This window comes from Micropterus salmoides, unplaced genomic scaffold (assembly GCF_014851395.1).
Source record: "Micropterus salmoides isolate LMB-PRFRI ecotype aquatic unplaced genomic scaffold, ASM1485139v1 Ms_hic_scaffold_3881, whole genome shotgun sequence".
NCBI lineage: Eukaryota > Metazoa > Chordata > Actinopteri > Centrarchiformes > Centrarchidae > Micropterus > Micropterus salmoides.
The window spans coordinates 7,316-28,274 of record NW_024043241.1 but is presented as its reverse complement, the minus strand read 5'-3'; the positions used below and the strand labels follow the sequence as shown (position 1 = coordinate 28,274).

Below are 20,959 nucleotides of genomic sequence, written 5' to 3'. Positions count from 1 at the left end.
AGCCCCCAGAACCTGATTTTATGTTTATCACTCATTCAACAAAACAGGCGACTGAATCAAAACAACAGATTCAGGTAAACAAAATATCCCTGCTTCCATCAGAGCGCTTTTTGTTTGTTTATGCCACCACATGAATTACATTCATGCAACTTAAGGTCTGTTCAACATCAATGCCACCCCAGAGTGGCCTGCCCCGCAGTTTGAGAACCACTGCTGTAATAACACACCATCTGAATTATTGTCTCCTCTCTGGACTGTTCAGTTGAGATTCTATAACAAGTGCATGTGTTCATTTCATATCAATATGTCACTAAAATCACATTTGACTAACTGCAGTGACCATATTGATATTGGAATAGTGCTGAGAATTCAAGGAGTAGCAAACCACTGCAGAAGACCACAGACAAAATTATCATGTTCGATAAAGACCAAGTGGGTCCCTTATAAGGCTGTGACCTTGGATAATCTGCAGGACTGTTGAAAGGACTCCGCTAACACAAGTATTGTAAAAGTTATGCAGGGCACCTCGGATTAGTTTCATCACATAGTTTGAACTTGGCCTAATCAGGTGTTCAGACCAAAAACAGCACAGCGTTTAAAAAACAATGTAAAAGGGCTGCCTTGTTGCACCATCCAGATGATGGAATCATTTCAGTAATAGAATCATGACTTTTAAGGCCTGGATACTGAGAAATGATTTTACAACTCTGGAAAGTTGCTTAAATGGTAGTTAAGCCTGAAATTCATTATAGACTAATATTTCTCTGTCATAAATGTTTGTCCAGTATTAGAGTGGCATTATCTATGTAGTATGTAAAGAAGTTTTTACGTGAACTAAAACTGTATTATAACATTTATAAAAACACAAAATTATACGTGTCCTGAAAGATTCCTCAATGTGTTTCCCTTTCACTCAGTACCTGATGGGATTAAATGGGTTAATTTCTAAATAGGCACTTTATAATATCTTGTTACACCTTTAGTAATGTAAACTTATTCTTTAGTATCACTATAGTGATAGTAACTGAATATGGTTTATTCTTCATATGGTATCAGCATAGTGTAGTAGAATGTTGATTTGTATAGTAGCATGTCCTCCCTTCATTGCGGTTAGCTGCAGTCTGTGCTTTCGTCCTAAGGTTTTCCCATAAAGATGAAGACTCCCACAGCCCTGTCAGCAGAATAGTCATCATTCTGTCAAAACACCCAGATCGGTAAGTATCGGAAGGCTTACCTCCACCAGTTATAGTAAGAAATTAGCCATAGAGCATACTGCAGCTAATGACTCAGTTATACTCTGCTTACACAGGAGGGGAGGGCCAGTCACAGGTCTAAAGTCAATACTTATGTGATGCTGAATACAATGTTAGGAAAAACAAGGAACGTTTATTGACTTGAGACGGAAATTGACATCCAGGGGAGTTTTGAATCAAGTTTGGGGACCATTTTGAAAATGATTCAAATAAATAAAAATTAAAAAATTGGTTCTTTTGAAGTCATGTTTCTCATGACATGCTTCAGTCAGTAAGGCTTCACACTAGTCGACAGCTATGCTGGCTCTCAAATGTCAGTCAACCAATGCCATGGAAAGTGAAGCATAGACGCTGTTTCCCCAAATATGTCCTAAAACATGTGCACAATAGCTCCTTACACAAAAAGTGAGGAGAATTAAAATTTCAGTGTCACTTTAAATATATGAAATATAAATTTTATGCCTTCTCTTTTAAAGTTTACTTAATGTTTGTCCTGATTTTAGGTGTTGTTCTACTGCATTTATGTATTTGGTTTCTATTGTGAGACAATAAACTCTGAATCCACAAAAGAAATAACATACATCTGATTCGCATGACTTCACATGGCAGGGTTTGTCTTCTTTGGAAAATTGCATAAGAGAGCTGCAGGAAGCTTTTTTTTCAATTATTTTGCAAGCGCATTTCCTGTGTGATAAATATGTTGAAATTACTATGGTACACCAGACAAATGTTTTCTTTTTTATGTAAGCCATAAAAACATTACATTAAATAAAATACTCATCACCTGTTGACCTGTTTTTGTTTTTAGCAGAAATAGTGCATTTTTTGGGGACTATTTTCAGCAGTGGATGAATCCACATGTGGTGCTCTAGTGAGTATTTGGGGCAGCAGGACAGTGCTGAGTCTAACTAAACTAAAGCGTGTGTGTTCATGTTGATGAAGGAACATGTCACCCAGCGCAGCAGTGAGGCTCACTGATGGGTTTAATAGTTTCTGGACAACAATGGAGCTCTACGGGTCTAAGGAAGGAGAGGCTGAGAGACACTCAGAAATTATTTTGTTGTCATCTGGCCAATTGTCCAACAGAAGTCAGTTCTCAGCTCTGGAAACAAGGGGGAATTGTTTTCTTCAAATCTTTGAGAATTTGTTTTTTGGCTAGCAGCGTTTCAATCATCAAAGCTGACTGTATATGAGAGGGAAGTGTCCTCTGAGCATCCATAGATCATCTGTGTGGGAAAAAATGGTGTGTTTACATGAATTGGAAAACAAATAAATCTAGCATCGGACAATCCCAAAATAATGTATTTTTGTACTGTACACCTCAGAATTCATCCTGCTAATGTCATCAGTAAATAAGAAGACGACTTATCTCATTGCACAAAATCTTGTTCCAGAGCTCTGCAGTTTTTTTAGGGTGGATTGTAACCTGGACTTTTGGTTTTTTAGTTGTATAAGAGGTTTGCATGTTGTGGTTAACCCTGTGCTATTCAGGTGAAGTATTTTTCTTATTGTGGGGTTTGACACAGATATGCCTGCCTCGTGGAGTCTTCTTCATGTAGTTGACAGTTGAAAAGGGGTTTTTCTGCACAAGGGAAAGGACTCATGACTCATCCGCCGCCGTAGTCGTCTGGGCTTTGTATTGCTCACCATTACCAATACCAATAAATAAAGTTTATTATTATTATTGTTATTAATATGTTCTTTTTTTCAAGAACATACCCAACAGGTGATTTGGACAAATTGAATGTTTCTGCTGTTTCTCTGATTGTTTCCATTTTTCAGCCTCACGATGGCCTTCTGAACTGACTGTCACCGGTTTGGTACCACAGCAACAGATTCCAAATGAAAATATCACACAATCAACTCAACCGTTTAACTTTAGCATGAACTAACACAACCAACAACCAATTGTTACTTTTGGTCCTTAACCCTAAAAAAACAGAGCACTCGTAAGCATTCATTCTTTTTGCACTTAAAAACAACGTATTATTATTATTATCATTATAATTGTAACTGTAAGGAAGCTCTAAGCGGCCATCCATTTAAATGTTTTTCTCACTCTGTTTTCTCATGATAACGGGATAATTATCTCGAGATAACTAATATTGTTTTCCCGTGATAACGGTTAATTTCTCGAGATAACGAATGTTGTTTTTCTGTGATAAGGGGATAATATTCTCAAGATAAAGAATATTGTTTTCCTGTAATAAAGGGATAATTTTCTCGTGATCTTGAGATAACAAAACAGTAGTTTAACACAGGGGGTCGACAGGAGCGTTTCTTACTGATGATTTCATAGTGGCTTTTAGTGTCTCTGGTTACCTCAGTTGGTAGAGCACAGGATTCATAGTCAGAGGGTTGTGTGTTGTGTATTTTTCTTCTTTTTTATAATCCTCTTAAACAAAGTTCTTTTAAAGAGACTGTTTCACATGCTCACAATAAAGCATGTGATGTGGTCAGGCGATTGGTCCACATCCAACAACCTATGGACTTTTCATTTCCCCACCATTCCCAGGCAGAAGAAATTTGTGCACTTTTCAGTCAGGGAAATCCATTTAACGTTACACATTCCTGACGGAATGGAAATGGCCATCGGGAACTGTGTGATTGGATTCCCCTAAATCTCTTCAAAACAACTTTGTTGAAGAGGATAATAAAAAACACACAAAAGATGAAAGAAAATTCGTCAAAAATGGGTATTGAACACATAATCCTTTGATTATAAGTCATGTGCTGTAGCAACTGAGCTAATGAGTAACACACAAATATTGTGAGCCAGGTTCAGGTGTGAAAGTTTTTGAGAAAACGCACCTGCCGACCCCTGTATTACGCTATATATGTATATATACTAACTATAAAATATAAAAAAATAAAAGTAGCTTAGATGTAGTAAACTGCTTTTGCCATGTTGCTGTAGCTTAGCATTTCCCTACATTTACATTTCCCTTGGAGGTAGCTTCTTTATAGTGAAGCTTTTCCACGTGGTTCTTAGTGTTATAATTGTTAATAACTGCTTGTTTTGGCAATATAAGTCCATTTACAGCGGCGCCTCTTTTTTAGATGTTTCGGCACACAGGACAGATGATCAAATTGTAGCCTCAGATTCTTGTTCAGAGCTGAGAGGAGTGGCCCCTGGTGTGGTCTTCTGCTGTTGTAGCCCATCTGCTTCAAAGTTCAACATGTTATACATTCAGAGATGGTATTCTGTATACCATGGTTGTAACGAGTGTTAATTTGAGTTACTGCTGCCTTTCTGTCATCTCAAACCAGTCTGCCCATTGTCCTCTGACCTCTGACATCAACAAGGCATTTTTGTCAACTCTCACTGAATATTTTCTCTTTTTTGGACCATTATCAGTGAAAATCCTAGCAGATCATCAGTTTCTGAAATACTCTGACACCAACAACCATGCCATGTTCAAAGTCACTTAAGGTGCAGTTAAAATTGGAGGGTAATTGCAACACGGGCACCACACAACTGGCAGGTAGTGGAGCTTCCCAACGTGCCCCTCCCACCCCCCAAGTGCTCTGTGTCTAATATGGGATTAAAAGTGAGGGGTGGGGGGCCAGTAGGGGAGGGAGGACTGCGAGGCAATAAAGCAGCCCCACCCACCAAACGCCTCTCAACCTGCCGACCCCCAGAGTCCTAAGGGTGTATGTAGTAAGACATAACCAAAGGGGGGGAAGGTGGAAGAGGTCATAGGGAGGCTAGGCAGGAATGGGTCACCCCACTGGGGCACTGGGTTCCTGACTGGCCCCAGCATTCAGCCCCATCCCCCGCCCCCCTAGGTAAGGTCCCTCCAGGCCAGGGCTTGTAGCAAGAGCCCCTCAAGCTAGCTGAGTGAGGCAGGCAGACTGCTAGCAGTGACAGCCAGCAGCCGCCTGACTCAAAGCGTCCAGAATTTTAAGGCTTAATATAATTTAAACAGGAGAGTTATAAATAAATTCACCCCCTCACAGTTGAATACAGCTGTATGTTTTACCCAAAAAACTTTCTATGAAAAACTGCAATCCAGAAGTCAGTGAAAATTCAGTGTTACATAAATAGGTTTTTTAATATAAATTTATTTTGCAATCAAATTAATAAGGCAGTGTATTGCAAATTGTACAATATATATAAAAATTCAAAATAACATCATCCTAGCATATATGGATATTAGACATAATACTAACTTTGAAAATTGTATGAATTGACTAACTTGAAATATATTGCTAATACAGAAGATAGACAACATGATGCAAACAAATCCTAGAAAAGGACCTAGTTTATGTGTTTTCATAAAGTGTTGTTTGTAATCTCAAATTCATATGCAGTAAAACTCAACACAAATCATGTCACCATCTGCAGTGGAAATCACCTTCACACAACATGGACTGTTTCTGCAGTGAACATGGTTACTGATAGCCTGACACCTTTTAAAGTAGATGTCATTACTCAGAAATGACAGATCATACATGGAATAGCTACAAAAACAGTTTTTCAAGATAGCAGTGAAACTGTGTTAAAACCAACCATAGCTGCAGCTTTCAGCCTTGGTCACAGCCCTGAGCAGAGACACTGTACTCAGCAGAAACAAAGGAGCTTCCTCAGTGGCAACAGAGGAAGGAGCATGACACTGAGACAGTGCTGCACATCAACTTTGGTAGGCTGGACTGAGTGGTTGGGTGTTCAAAACATGTGACCCCTTCCTGTCTCCTACCAACAGTCAGTGTCGGTTTACCTAAACTTACCAGAGTATTTTGGTGTGTCTTCATCCTACCAACAGCCAATATCTGAGTTGACAGCTCATTTGTGCAGAGGTGGAAAGTAACGAATTACAATTAATCATGTTACTGTAATTGAATAGTGTTTTGCGTACTTGTAGTTTAAAGTATTTTTTTAAATCTGTAATTTTACTTTTACTTAAATATGTTTTGTTTAAAGAGGTTGTATTATGCTCATTTTCAGGTTCAAAATCCTATTTAGGGGTTGTACCTGAAAAGGTTTACATGGTTTGATTTTCAAAAATCACCATATTTTTGTCATACACATTGCTGCAGCTCCTCTTTTCACCCTGTGTGTTGAACGCCTTGTTTTAGCTATGGAGTATTACATATTACCTCTACATGATCTTTGTTGGGAGTTGCACATGCGCAGTTCCTACTAGGACTACTAGCCAATCAGAAGCAAAGAAGGGCGGGTCAGTGAGAAGTTTGTAAACACGGCTTCAGTTCAGCTGTATATGTTCCCGTTACCAGCTTAGCAACATGGACTGGAGCAAGAGTTTCAGAGTGGTGAGTTATTAATCTGTAACAAATTTATCTTTCATCCATAAAGTTTTAACTAAGCTCAGTCTCTACATCACAGTAACATCTTTATGTCCATTGACTGCCTGGAGGGTAGCTAGCGTCTGGAAGTGAGAGGAGAGGTGTGCGCTGCAGCTCAGTGTTTTTCCACAGGTGTTTTTAAGGGCGAGTCGGAGTAGCCGCTTAGTAGCCGCGAGCGTTATATGACGCGCATTTTGCTTTCATCCCTGTGACATCACAAGGATGAAAGGGAAATGGCTGGACTACAAACGAGCTGTTTTCTTTGGTGTGGACTTTGGGCTTTTTCACTTTACATTCACAAAAAAGATACATAACTCAATAAAGGAGAGGGAAAAAGCTAATACCACCTCTTTAAAGTATTGTACTTCATTACATTTTCAATCTCATCCGTTACTGAGAAAAAAAAGTGCAAGGAAAAACTCGCAGCAACTTTGGCTTCAAGGGCAAGAGAACAACAGCTTTATCATGCAGTGCAAGCTGTGAAAAATGCTGTATTAAGTTCCTGCTAATGCAAACTAAACATTTCCTGCTGCAGCTTAACATTAAAAGCATTTCACTGGCGAAACACAAGTTTACTTTTATTTTGAATTAGTCACAGGAAATGCAATCTGTTTGTAAGTGAGATCAGCGCTGATAGCTTTTATTCATCAAACATGATGAATGAATTAATCATTAGAATTATCTAATTATTTACTATGATTTTTAGGAGTCTGTTCAACAGCCTACTCGTATCATTCCATTGGTAGTTAAAAATAAGTTTCCATAGTTTGGCCAAAAACATATCTTTGCATGAGAATGTTGGTTGGCATTAGCAACTTGCTGGTAACTAGTTATTTATTACACTAACGCTTATGATATCCCATTAAAATGGCCACCTGTTTCAATGTAAATAGGGATATGACTTAATTTACAGTCCAGTGTTTCCCGTTTTCCCAGTCCAGAGTCTAATCTGTTCTGCCACATTTTCAACCTTCCCATTATAACATAAAATGTCATTGTTTTTCACCATTGGAAAAGTATCTGTCAAACAAACTGAAATCGCCATATGGCTTTGTTCCCTTATCAAATTGCAAAGACTGTGTTTATTTAACAAGTAGGCCTATAGTAAGTATAAATAAGATATTAAAGCAGTATAAAGAAGTTAAAAACTTACTTTTACTCTGTTCTAATTTTAGATGAGCTACTTTTTACTTTTACTTGAGTAGATTTATTGAACTGGTAACTTTTCTTGTACTTAAGTAAAAGTTCATCAAAGTAATAGTACTTTTACTTTTTTGTACTCTTTCCACCTCTGCATTTTTTGTTATGTTTTGCTAGGCACTGACATTCAGGCATTTATGTTTGAGGACTTGTTAATTGTATTTTCAGAAGATAGAATGAAAACAAGTAAAATGGCTTTGATAAGCTCCCCCCATAGCCACAAAATACAAATGTTTTCATAGGGTAGTACTCTTGTTCAGTAAAGTAAACTTCATGTGTATTAATCCTTACAGCAAGTCTCTATGAATAGCAAAATCACCTGCATGTTGTTTGTTTCCTCATCATTTAGCTCTGTGGGACATGATAAACACCAAAGCCTGTAGGAGCTGCTAGCTATAGCTTTAGAATACATTTTCTGTTAAAACACTTTAAAGCTGGGGAGAGCAGTTTACTTCAGAAGCATGTTTCTTCTATTTGTACAAACTTTCTTTACATGCCGACAGTAATCAATAAATCAACTGCCCTGACACAAACATGGAAAAAATCGGGCGTCTGTGACAGTCAGGGCTGTAATAAGCACGGTCCCTACCTGCCTGACTGCCCACCTGTCTACCTTTGCACACTCTGCCCGTGTACTCACTGCTCATGATCATGTGTTTTGTGGGAGTGGCTTTGGAGGGAGGCCTGAAGGGAGGGGGTGGGATTCTTTCAGTTGAAGACTAAAATCTAACTGTTTCTTGCTGGTGTCTCCAACGCTGCCTACCCCAGATTTACATTTAAATAATGTAACTGAAAAGCTTGAAGCTAAATGCATCATTTACAGTACAGTTGTGTGATATCTTCTTACAGTAAAATCATTTTCATCAACAAGTTGAAAAAAAAGCAATGGATTGGATTGTCACTCTAAAACCATTACTGTGACTCCATAAACTATTACAGCAGTGATATTTTAAAACCTACCAAGCTTATTATGGCAAGTCAACATTCACAGTTTGAGGACAAACAACATCCTTTTGTAAACTGGGATCTTGACGTCTGAACCCCAGAGAGCTGTGCTCCCCAAGGCATATGGTAGGGTTCCAAGTTTTCGGATGACATGTTTATCTAAACATGGAATTTTAAATCTCTCTTCTTGGGAAACTGGGACATGAGCCATTTCCCACAAAACAACCAATAATGTCTTTAAATTGCTTTGGAAATAAGGTCTTTGTAAAAAAAGAAGAATTTCTTTTGCAATCTAACTTTAGACAGTGTTGGAGCACTAGGCAAGAATTTACATTGGCGCCTGCTCGCATCCCATGTGCCCAACCCTAAACAGTCTACCGCAGTTTGCATAAAGTTCTGCAGCCAAATTTATGAAAAGCCAAGTCAATAATCATGGTCAATAAGTGTGATCAGCATACCTGCCATCCTGCAGACATTGCCTAACATGGCACACCAAACCGGCATTGAGTTGTTCCCCCGGAAACAATGTATCAAACAGAGATTGTTTTTGTTCATTCAAGTGAATTCATGGGGTACATTTTTTTGTAAAAATTGCAATAGCATAGTTTTTATTTGAACACTGGAGGGGACAGTTATTAAGTGGGGGTCTGGGGGACCTCCCTCTGAAATTTTTGAGCATTAAACATGTTATTTCCTGCATTCTGCTGAAAATTTCTGCACCAATTTCTTCCTATTCTGCATCAATATATGGTGGAAATGTGTTTCACAGGTTTTCTCCCAAACAGAGTTTGCGCCTCAATTATTACATGTTTATATTGCAAAACTACCAGCATTAGCTACTACTCTGTCACAATCTGGCTGCGACTGACAGCTGCTCACAGTGTAAGGTGGGTGCACTTGTTTATTGTCATGGGATAAGCTGATGTCACATCAGCTGGCCGGAGGTGATTTGCGCCAAGTCAAAAACTTTCTCTTTCGGCGCCTTCTGACATTTTGCGCCCAAGGCAACCTCCTGTGTTGTATTTGCCACAGGCTGGCCCTGATGGAGACTGTAGTTTTAATTATTCAACCAACTTAGCATATAAATGCTTACATGCGCTCTAAAGGAGTTGTCATTTCCCCATACCAAACTTTAAAAGCACTGGCAGATAATTGTAAAATAAATCCATCCAGTCACACTGAGCCTACTGAACAACTTCACAAAGTAAACCTGGTCAGACAGAGACTGTCGGTCCACTAGTCCACTAGTACACTAGTGGACCAACCAAGTACACTAAACACAGCTGGACTAAATGAGCAAAATATAAACTGTACAACTAGTCCTTCTGTCATCAAGAAAATCAATTATTGATTTTTATCAGAATTATTGTTTTCATTCACTGGTTATTTCCAATCACTCTGCTGGTTTTCCGAGCGTGGTCAGGTTACTGTCAATAAAATTCAATATTTCCTGCAGATGTTTCAAATTAAAAGCCTACCAGAAATGGGATGGATTATGCCCTTGGAGCCACTGGGAGGCTTTTAATGCAAGAAAGAGCAGGACGTTTACAGATTAATCACAACACAGCAAAATTTAAGTGACAGGAAACAAGTGCTGAATATAAGGAGTATTTTTGTTGGAGAAAAGAGACTTTGAGTGGTGACATGACTGTTGTACTGATGGGATGAGTTAAATGATGATGAATTTATCAAGAGAGATAGGCACAATGAAGAGCACATTGTAAAACACAGAGGCATCTTCAAGAAGATATACTTACAGAACACAGATAAATAAAGGTCTGTCAATAATATAAGCCTGCATAAATCTGCAGTTGAGGTAAATAAAGGCCACAATTTGATCATTTTACGGTAATCCACACAAAGAGATGCAACATGAGGCTGTAACACTGACAAAGGAACAAGAAAACAGACATGATGGGTACAAATATACAGTGACAGGATCCTTACATCCCTGTGTGTCACAGTGATGGATTAGCACAACCCCTGGTGCTCCGTACACAACAGGTGATAGAAATATGTTTTCCCAACAGAAGAAAATTCTTTCATTATGACATATCCCAATTCAGTGTTAAGGTGTGTAATGGACTTTTCACATAATTTGGAGATACAATCATTTCTCTGAGGCAGAGCTGCACTGAACGCAGAATAATCTCACTAGTTAATATAAACTCATTTGGTGAAACTGAAGGAACTGTAGCTTTCAAGCACAGCACGGGGGCTGATTCTCCCACTTTGCTTAATAATGTGCAGGTTTTTTTTATTATCAGTCTGGATTAAATAAATAATTGTTAAATAATAAACTTTCTATTCTTGAGTTTTGCTTGGTTTTCAGAAGGAGATGAAATCTGATTGGATTGCTGGTGGTGTTGGCCTGTTAGCAGCCTATCTTGTTAGCAGAGTAACTCAGGTAAAAGAATAGGTAGCTTTTTAAATGTTATTCCTGATCATATGCGTTACACAAAAACCAGCTGTGTTGGTTACAACCAGTTACAACCATGTTGGTGCTCATCTGACTTACTTGGGATAAGGCAAGGCAAGGCAAGTTTATTTGTATAGCACATTTCAAAAACAAGGTAATGCAAAGTGCTCTAAAAAAGTTTAAAATAGTTAAATAGAAAATAAAAACAAGCAGGTTTCTCACCTTTGCTTATTTTACTCCTTTGATTTCCCATCTCCCACTCTATCCTTTTTTTTTTTTAACACTAGGGACTCTAACCCTTCCTTAGATACAGTCATCACTGTAAAGACTATTTAAAACTGTTACTCAAATTTAAAAATGTAATGATAGCCTGGTATCTCAGTTTGCATTTGAGCGTCTTGAATTCCATAATCATGAATCAATGCCCTGCCCATTTCAGTTGTCAAGTCAATGAATGTGGTCATCTCTAACATACTTTGTTATAAAGGAGTCAACAGTCACACCTCTCTTTAAATCAATGATACAGTAAATTGCTTCCTCAAAACACTGGTGTTTTTTCTACAGCAGCCTCTCCCACACTGCTATCGGATGTCATCAGACGTTGGGTCCTTTGCTGTAATGTTCCCTGAGGTTGTAGGTCTGATAACACATGGAAATGTCACAAACTCCTGGAAGCCCTGGGTTACCCCGTTTACCAGAATCTCCTGGTGGTCCTGGTTTTCCAGGAATTCCCTGGTTGCCTGGATGGCCAATTCCATCAAAGCCACGAGGTCCCTGAATCCCTGCAGTGATGAGGTTACAGCTGTTACTTCTGCCACATTTATGGAAAGGTTATGGAAGTTAAAGGTTCCATCACATTTGATTTCTATGAATTTACAATGACTGAAAGTCTTTACTCAATTGCTCCTATAAAAAGTACCATTTGACAAGTAATGTAGGTAGACAGGCTGTGTATAAAACATTAAATTAATTAATTTCAATTTAATTTAATTAATTCACTAAATAGCAACCAATGACAATGAGAGATCCATCAACAGAAAGGGTTAGGATTCTGATCATCTTACATGTAAATGCTCTGTATAGCGCCTTTCTAGTCTTTTCAACCACTCAAAGCTTTTACACTACACCTGCATTCACCATTCACCATTCACCATACACTTAGCCTAATAAGTGTTCACATTCAGAGTTCCAAGCCGGGGATTGAAACGCCAACCTTCCGATTAACAGCCAAGCCTCACTACCTCCTGAGCCACATGTCACAAAGTTTTTGTTCTGCAGAGACTAAATGCTCTTTAAATTCTCCCAAAGGATCTCTGCAGCTTGTGAAAAGGCGATGCAGGTTGCTTTCCCACACTGCCACCAGTGGAACAGTGGTTAGTAGAACAACCAAACCTTAAGGTATAGATGTTTGCATCTGGGCAGCACAAATGCACTGGTTAAAGCTCTCCTGCCTAACCACACACACAGCCTGGATGGCAGCTCATTTAATTAATGTAGCAAAATGCACAGCGGATAAAAATAGATGACTATCCCAAACAAATGAAGAATAAAAGTACAGTTTTAAAAATGAGAAAGAGTTACTACACATCCCTGATCATAAATGACATCTACTCATACTGTGTCATGAGTTAATGGGCTATTATACAGTAGCTTCACAGAGATATTCAGCACTCACTATCTGTAACTTGCCCTCACACGTTTTCACCCCACCTGTCACTAAAAGTACTGCTTGAAAATTAAGTATAAACAGCGTCCATCCACATATTTATTAAAAATGTAAGACTGCCAACAGCCTTGATGTATTTTTGCACTCACACAGATCTGACAGCTGAGATGTCAGCACAGTGGCTGCTGAAATAGCTGCAGCTCCACAGAATGGCATAATTTCAGAAAACAGGCTGATAGATGGGCTTTTACATACCTGGCAGTCCAGGCTGTCCTGGAGGTCCACGGTAACCTTCTCCTTTGCTGCCTTTGAGCCCTCTTGGTCCTATGTCACCTGGAGACATAATACAGCTGCTTTCAAAAATACTGTAGCATTATGGCTTCAATAAAGAGCTGTCAGATTTAGACCTGCAGGAACCTAAAGGCTGTTCCTAATGTATTTAACCAAATGATGGAAAACACTTATTTGGAGTTTTGCATAACATTTATGTCCCTTATGGACACAGCAGCTTCAAGGTTCCACATCGAGACATCGAGACACTGTAGCACTGTTTTGTTACACAGCTTTACGTTATGACACACAGCATGAACCATCAGACAATAACTTAAGAAGTTTAGTTTAGCATCACAATCAAACTGTTTATATGAAAAACTTTTGGTGTTTGCAGCCAGTTTGACAAGTGTGAAAATTCTCTACATCAGGGGCGTTGCTAGACAAAGCTCTACTGGGGCACAGACCACCTCATTCTCCATATATATTAAGGGCCCGAGCACGAACCGTGCGAGGTCCCTATTGAAACTGTAAGGATTTTTAGGGCCCGAGCACGAACCGTGAGAGGTCCCTATTGAAACTGTAAAGATTATTAGGGCCCGAGCACGAACCGTGCGAGGTCCCTATTGAAATTGTAAAGATTATTATTAGGGCCCGAGCATGAACCGTGCGAGGTCCCTATTGAAATTGTAAAGATTTTTTTTTTTAGGGCCCGAGCATGACCATGTGAGGTCCCTATTGAATTTGCTCAGAATATATTTTTAGGGCCCGAGCACGACCGTGCGAGGTCCCTATTGAATTTGCTAAGATTATATTTTTAGGGCCCGAGCACGACCGTGCGAGGTCCCTATTGAATTTGCTAAGATTATATTTTTAGGGCCCGAGCACGACCGTGCGAGGTCCCTATTGAATTTGCTAAGATTATATTTAGGGCCCGAGCACGACCGTGCGAGGTCCCTATTGAATTTGCTCAGATTATTAGGGCCCGAGCACGACCGTGCGAGGTCCCTATTGAATTTGCTCGGATTATTAGGGCCCGAGCACGACCGTGCGAGGTCCCTATTGAATTTGCTCGGATTATTAGGGCCCGAGCACGACCGTGCGAGGTCCCTATTGAAATTGCTCAGATTATTAGGGCCCGAGCACGACCGTGCGAGGTCCCTATTGAATTTGCTCGGATTATTAGGGCCCGAGCACGACCGTGCGAGGTCCCTATTGAATTTGCTCGGATTATTAGGGCCCGAGCACGACCGTGCGAGGTCCCTATTGAATTTGCTCGGATTTTTTTTTCAAAATGACTCGCTAGCGCCAACTAGAAAATTGGAAAAAATTAGCCCCTCGTTCACGTTCAACCTACATCTACGAATTTTCTGGGGACATGCATCATGTCAAGACGCACAAAAAAGCCTCAAGAACCCATAGCCTAAAGTCAACAGTAAGTCGGCCATTTTGAATTTTATGGCCATTTTTGGATGATTTACACACTTCGTACTTTAACGAACTCCTCCTAGGGATTTAGTCGGATCGACGTAAAATTTCTGCTGTGCCTTCTAAAGGCATTGACGATGAAAAGTTGTGCTATTTGCGCGTTTTCGTCAATGGGCGTGTCCGTGGCGTCGATGATTCGCCATGAAACAGGAAGTTGTTGTAACTTCAGTGTACATGCTCACATCTGGACCAAACTGTACATGTAGGATGAGAGTCCCGCCCTGAACACATGTACATGCTGACATTCACCCACAGTCATAGCGCCACCTGCTGGCAACAGGAAGTGACTTTTAACGAAGCAGCCCCCGCCGCACGTTTCACCTACGTGCACGAATTTTCTGTGGTACGTGTATCTTGTCCAGACGCACAAAAAAGTCTCTTGGAGCCATAGCCTAAACCCAACAGGAAGTAGGCCATTTTGAATTTTACGTCAAATTTTGGATGATTTACACACTTCGTACTTTAACGAACTCCTCCTAGGGATTTAGTCCGACCGACCTCAAATTTGTGCTGTGCCTTCTAAAGGCATTGAAGATGAAAAGTTGTGCTATTTGCAAGTTTTCGTCAATGGGCGTGTCCGTGGCGTGGCGTCAAAGATCAACTCTTCGCCATGACACGGAAGTTGTCGTAACTTCAGTGTACATGCTCACATCTGGACCAAACTGTACATGTAGGATGAGAGTCCCGCCCTGAACACATGTACATGCTGACATTCACAGACAGTCATAGCGCCACCTGCTGGCAACAGGAAGTGACTTTTAACGAAGCAGCCCCCGCCGCACGTTTTACCTACGTGCACGAATTTTCTGTGGTACGTGTATCTTGTCCAGACGCACAAAAAAGCCTCTTGGAGCGATGCCCTAAAATCAACAGGAAGTCGGCCATTTTGAATTTTACGTCAAATTTTGGATGATTTACACACTTCGTACTTTAACGAACTCCTCCTAGGGATTTAGTCCGACCGACTTCAAATTTGTGCTGTGCCTTCTAAAGGCATTGAAGATGAAAAGTTGTGCTATTTGCGAGTTTTCGTCAATGGGTGTGTCCGTGGCGTGGCGTCAGAGATCAAGTCTTCGCCATGACACAGGAAGTTGTTGTAACTTCAGTGTACATGCTCACATCTGAACCAAACTTTACGTGCTTGATAACTCTCCCACCCCGTTATGGAGGACCGATCCTGACACAGTCAGAAATAAATACAGAAATAAATAAATGCTCAATAAATAAATAAGCATCCAATTAAATACACAAAAAAATAAAGTAAATAAATAAATGTAGGTAGTAATTAAATTATACAAGGAGACATAAATGTATATATTTTAATTAGTGCCTTTACTTATTCACCTTTGTTATAATTACCTTATTTGTTTATTCAACTTTATTTATTACTAATTTTTTTAATGTATTTATTTATGTGTGTTTTAATATTTTTGTCTGTTTTATTCTTCCTTTGTATTTATTTACCTTATTTATTTTCACCCATGGTATTTATTTCTGCCTGTCTTTTTTAAATTTTTGTATGCATTTCTGCCTCATTATGCAAATGAGGAGGGGCTGTGTCTCAAGGGGTCATCTTCTCTGCTATTGGTGGACCAGTCAGACAGGAGAGCTCCTACTCTGCCTGCAGACATCAACGATCTTGCCCCTCACACAGTCAGATGGCTTCCTTCAGTGCGCTGAGGTGTTTAACAACTCTGAAGACAATACTACCAGCAATGTCTTCCTTCTCTTTTCACGTAGACGCTCCGACAGACAGTGCTTTCAGTTTGCTGCATGCATGGACACAGAACTGCGGTATAGGGAGAAGCACACGGTCAGCTGGCTGCAGCTAAATCAATTCTGTATGGTAAATTCAGTTTTAACGGAGCAGAGCGAGCTGACAGGCAGAGTTAGAGACTTTTTCTGTCCGTTTCTCTCTTTACAAAGACGCATGTTGCAGTCAGAGTCTTCTCTGAGATGCGAGCACGACATACAACACAATTTATCAAATTACACAACGGATATACAGTATGAAAATAAGATTGATTGGATTATACTCACAGGAAGTATAAAACCTCTTACATGGGTCTATTAAAAGTAAAGTAACACAAAAATGTCAGGGAAATTACTTAGATTTAAGTACTGCAGTTGTACATTTGAAATACCTTCCTACCTTTCTGATAGGAAGCCTTCTTGAGGTGGTATAAAACATTTCTTCTTATATTCTGATTTGAGTTGTGGACAACTATGACCACATGAATTAAAAAAACATTTCACTGCCCAAGTCAGCTATAACACAAGTCTTGTTCATCAGACTACATGCTGTACAGTATTTGACTACAGATTTTGTCCCAGGATTTATTATGCATTTCTTCTTCTTCGTTGCATGATTTAGAATAATAAGGTGAGAAATGGGTCTATTCTGAGTTCATCCTGCACTGCAGCAGCTAATAAAGTCCATTTAATCCCAAAAACGCTTTTCTTTTAGGCAGGCTGGAGCAGAAAACAACTCACCTTTCTCAAGTTGTACAGTAATGTCACATGTGTATGAAGGTGGATCAAACAAGCTAATCTTAAATGTCAAAGTAGAGAGGAGCCTAGTAGGCCTATTTATTTTCATTCATTACACAATATGAATAAGCTATGCAGACAGTTGTAAAGAAAGAACATCTTTTTCTTCTGTTCTCTACTTGTTATAGTTACACAGTATTAGGGGTGTGGGCTGTATTAAAAGTATCCACTGTTCTCCCATGCTCTAACACACAGTAACGATGAAATGTGTGCTGTTCTCACATTCTTCCTCTGTATGTACACATAAACAACAAGGCAGGGAAATATAAAAGGAATTTATTTTATTGTTTGGGTACATTATTGTTCAGTGTACATGCTCACATCTGAAACAAACTTTACGTGCTTGATAACTCTCCCACCCCGCAGACATCTACACGTCAATACCGATTTATATTCATAGCGGCAAGTGCTATGTAGCTCCACATAGGGGACACAGGAAGTGACATATAGCACCTTCATGCGGCGACATAACCGCGTAGCAAATTCACAGCCGCACCGGCAGAGCTCCAGAATATGCAACTCGGCCGGCTCACACGCGGACGCGCTTACAAGTGCGAGGGCCCGCCCAACGCTGCTTGCAGCTTTAATTAGGGCCCGAGCACGACCGTGCGAGGTCCCTATTGAATTTTTTTATTTTTTTTTTTTTTTTTTTTTTTCTGCAAAGTAGGCCCAAATGACATGGCCTAAACATACTCGAAAACTCACCAAAATTTGCAAACATGTCAGAACCGGTGAAAAATTTCGTATTCTACAAGTTTCGCACATGGGCGTTGCAAAATGACTCGCTAGCGCCACCTAGAAAATTGGAAAAATTAGCCCCTCGTTCACGTTCAACCTACATGTACGAAATTTTCTGGGGACATGTATCATGTCAAGACGCACAAAAAAGCCTCAAGAACCCATAGCCTAAAGTCAACAGGAAGTCGGCCATTTTGAATTTTATGGCCATTTTTGGATGATTTACACACTTCGTACTTTAACGAACTCCTCCTAGGGATTTAGTCGGATCCGTCAAATTTCTGCTGTGCCTTCTAAAGGCATTGAGATGAAAAGTTGTGCTATTTGCGTTTTCGTCAATGGGCGTGTCCGTGGCGTGGCGTCAAAGATCATCTTCGCCATGACACGGAAGTTGTCGTAACTTCAGTGTACATGCTCACATCTGGACCAAACTGTACATGTAGGATGAGAGTCCCGCCCTGAACACATGTACATGCTGACATTCACCCACAGTCATAGCGCCACCTGCTGGCAACAGAAGTGACTTTAACGAAGCAGCCCCCGCCGCACGTTTCACCTACGTGCACGAATTTTCTGTGGTACGTGTATCTTGTCCAGACGCACAAAAAAGCCTCTTGGAGCCATGCCTAAAATCAACAGGAAGTCGGCCATTTTGAATTTTACGTCAAATTTTGGATGATTTACACACTTCGTACTTTAACGAACTCCTCCTAGGGATTTAGTCCGACCGACCTCAAATTTGTGCTGTGCCTTCTAAAGGCATTGAAGATGAAAAGTTGTGCTATTTGCAAGTTTTCGTCAATGGGCGTGTCCGTGGCGTGGCGTCAAAGATCAACTCTTCGCCATGACACGGAAGTTGTCGTAACTTCAGTGTACATGCTCACATCTGGACCAAACTGTACATGTAGGATGAGAGTCCCGCCCTGAACACATGTACATGCTGACATTCACAGACAGTCATAGCGCCACCTGCTGGCAACAGGAAGTGACTTTTAACGAAGCAGCCCCCGCCGCACGTTTTACCTACGTGCACGAATTTTCTGTGGTACGTGTATCTTGTCCAGACGCACAAAAAAGCCTCTTGGAGCGATGCCCTAAAATCAACAGGAAGTCGGCCATTTTGAATTTTACGTCAAATTTTGGATGATTTACACACTTCGTACTTTAACGAACTCCTCCTAGGGATTTAGTCCGACCGACTTCAAATTTGTGCTGTGCCTTCTAAAGGCATTGAAGATGAAAAGTTGTGCTATTTGCGAGTTTTCGTCAATGGGTGTGTCCGTGGCGTGGCGTCAGAGATCAAGTCTTCGCCATGACACAGGAAGTTGTTGTAACTTCAGTGTACATGCTCACATCTGAACCAAACTTTACGTGCTTGATAACTCTCCCACCCCGCTATGGAGGACCGATCCTGACACAGTCAGAAATAAATACAGAAATAAATAAATGCTCAATAAATAAATAAGCATCCAATTAAATACACAAAAAAATAAGTAAATAAATAAATGTAGGTAGTAATTAAATTATACAAGGAGACATAAATGTATATTTTAATTAGTGCCTTTACTTATTCACCTTTGTTATAATTACCTTATTTGTTTATTCAACTTTATTTATTACTAATTTTTTTAATGTATTATTTATGTGTGTGTTTTAATATTTTTGTCTGTTTTATTCTTCCTTTGTATTTTTTACCTTATTTATTTTCACCCATGGTATTTATTTCTGCCTGTCTTTTTTAAATTTTTGTATGCATTTCTGCCTCATTATGCAAATGAGGAGGGGCTGTGTCTCAAGGGGTCATCTTCTCTGCTATTGGTGGACCAGTCAGACAGGAGAGCTCCTACTCTGCCTGCAGACATCAACGATCTTGCCCCTCACACAGTCAGATGGCTTCCTTCAGTGCGCTGAGGTGTTTAACAACTCTGAAGACAATACTACCAGCAATGTCTTCCTTCTCTTTTCACGTAGACGCTCCGACAGACAGTGCTTTCAGTTTGCTGCATGCATGGACACAGAACTGCGGTATAGGGAGAAGCACACGGTCAGCTGGCTGCAGCTAAATCTGGAGTGCACTCGTATTCAATTCTGTATGGTAAATTCAGTTTTAACGGAGCAGAGCGAGCTGACAGGCAGAGTTAGAGACTTTTTCTGTCCGTTTCTCTCTTTACAAAGACGCATGTTGCAGTCAGAGTCTTCTCTGAGAGGGCTGAGTCAGTACATGCGACATACAACACAATTTATCAAATTACACAACGGATATACAGTATGAAAATAAGATTGATTGGATTATACTCACAGGAAGTATAAAACCTGTTACATGCGTAACACAGTAATGTCAGGGAAATTACTTTACTTAGATTTAAGTACTGCAGTTGTACATTTGAAATACCTTCCTACCTTTCTGATAGGAAGCCTTCTTGAGGTGGTATAAAACATTTCTTCTTATATTCTGATTTGAGTTGTGGACAACTATGACCACATGAATTAAAAAATTAAACATTTCACTGCCCAAGTCAGCTATAACACAAGTCTTGTTCATCAGACTACATGCTGTGGACAGATTTTGTCCCAGGATTTATTATGCATTTCTTCTTCTTCGTTGCATGATTTAGAATAATAAGGTGAGAAATGGGTCTATTCTGAGTTCATCCTGCACTGCAGCAGCTAATAAAGTCCATTTAATCCCAAAAACGCTTTTCTTTTAGGCAGGCTGGAGCAGAAAACAACTCACCTTTCTCAAGTTGTACAGTAATGTCACATGTGTATGAAGGTGGATCAAACAAGCTAATCTTAAATGTCAAAGTAGAGAGGAGCCTAGTAGGCCTATTTATTTTCATTCATTACACAATATGAATAAGCTATGCAGACAGTTGTAAAGAAAGAACATCTTTTTCTTCTGTTCTCTACTTGTTATAGTTACACAGTATTAGGGGTGTGGGCTGTATTAAAAGTATCCACTGTTCTCCCATGCTCTAACACACAGTAACGATGAAATGTGTGCTGTTCTCACATTCTTCCTCTGTATGTACACATAAACAACAAGGCAGGGAAATATAAAAGGAATTTATTTTATTGTTTGGGTACATTATTGTTCAGTGTACATGCTCACATCTGAAACAA

At 39.8% G+C, this 20,959-nt stretch overlaps 1 long non-coding RNA gene across 1 annotated transcript; it reads right to left on the bottom strand.

Moving 5' to 3' along the window:
* Positions 1-9,344: 9,344 nt before the first annotated feature.
* On the bottom strand, positions 9,345-13,301 carry LOC119885045. Its single transcript, XR_005441158.1, has 2 exons — positions 13,046-13,301; positions 9,345-11,906 (listed from the first exon to the last, which is right to left on the bottom strand). It is a non-coding gene; the product is annotated as an uncharacterized LOC119885045 (long non-coding RNA).
* Positions 13,302-20,959: the final 7,658 nt, after the last annotated feature.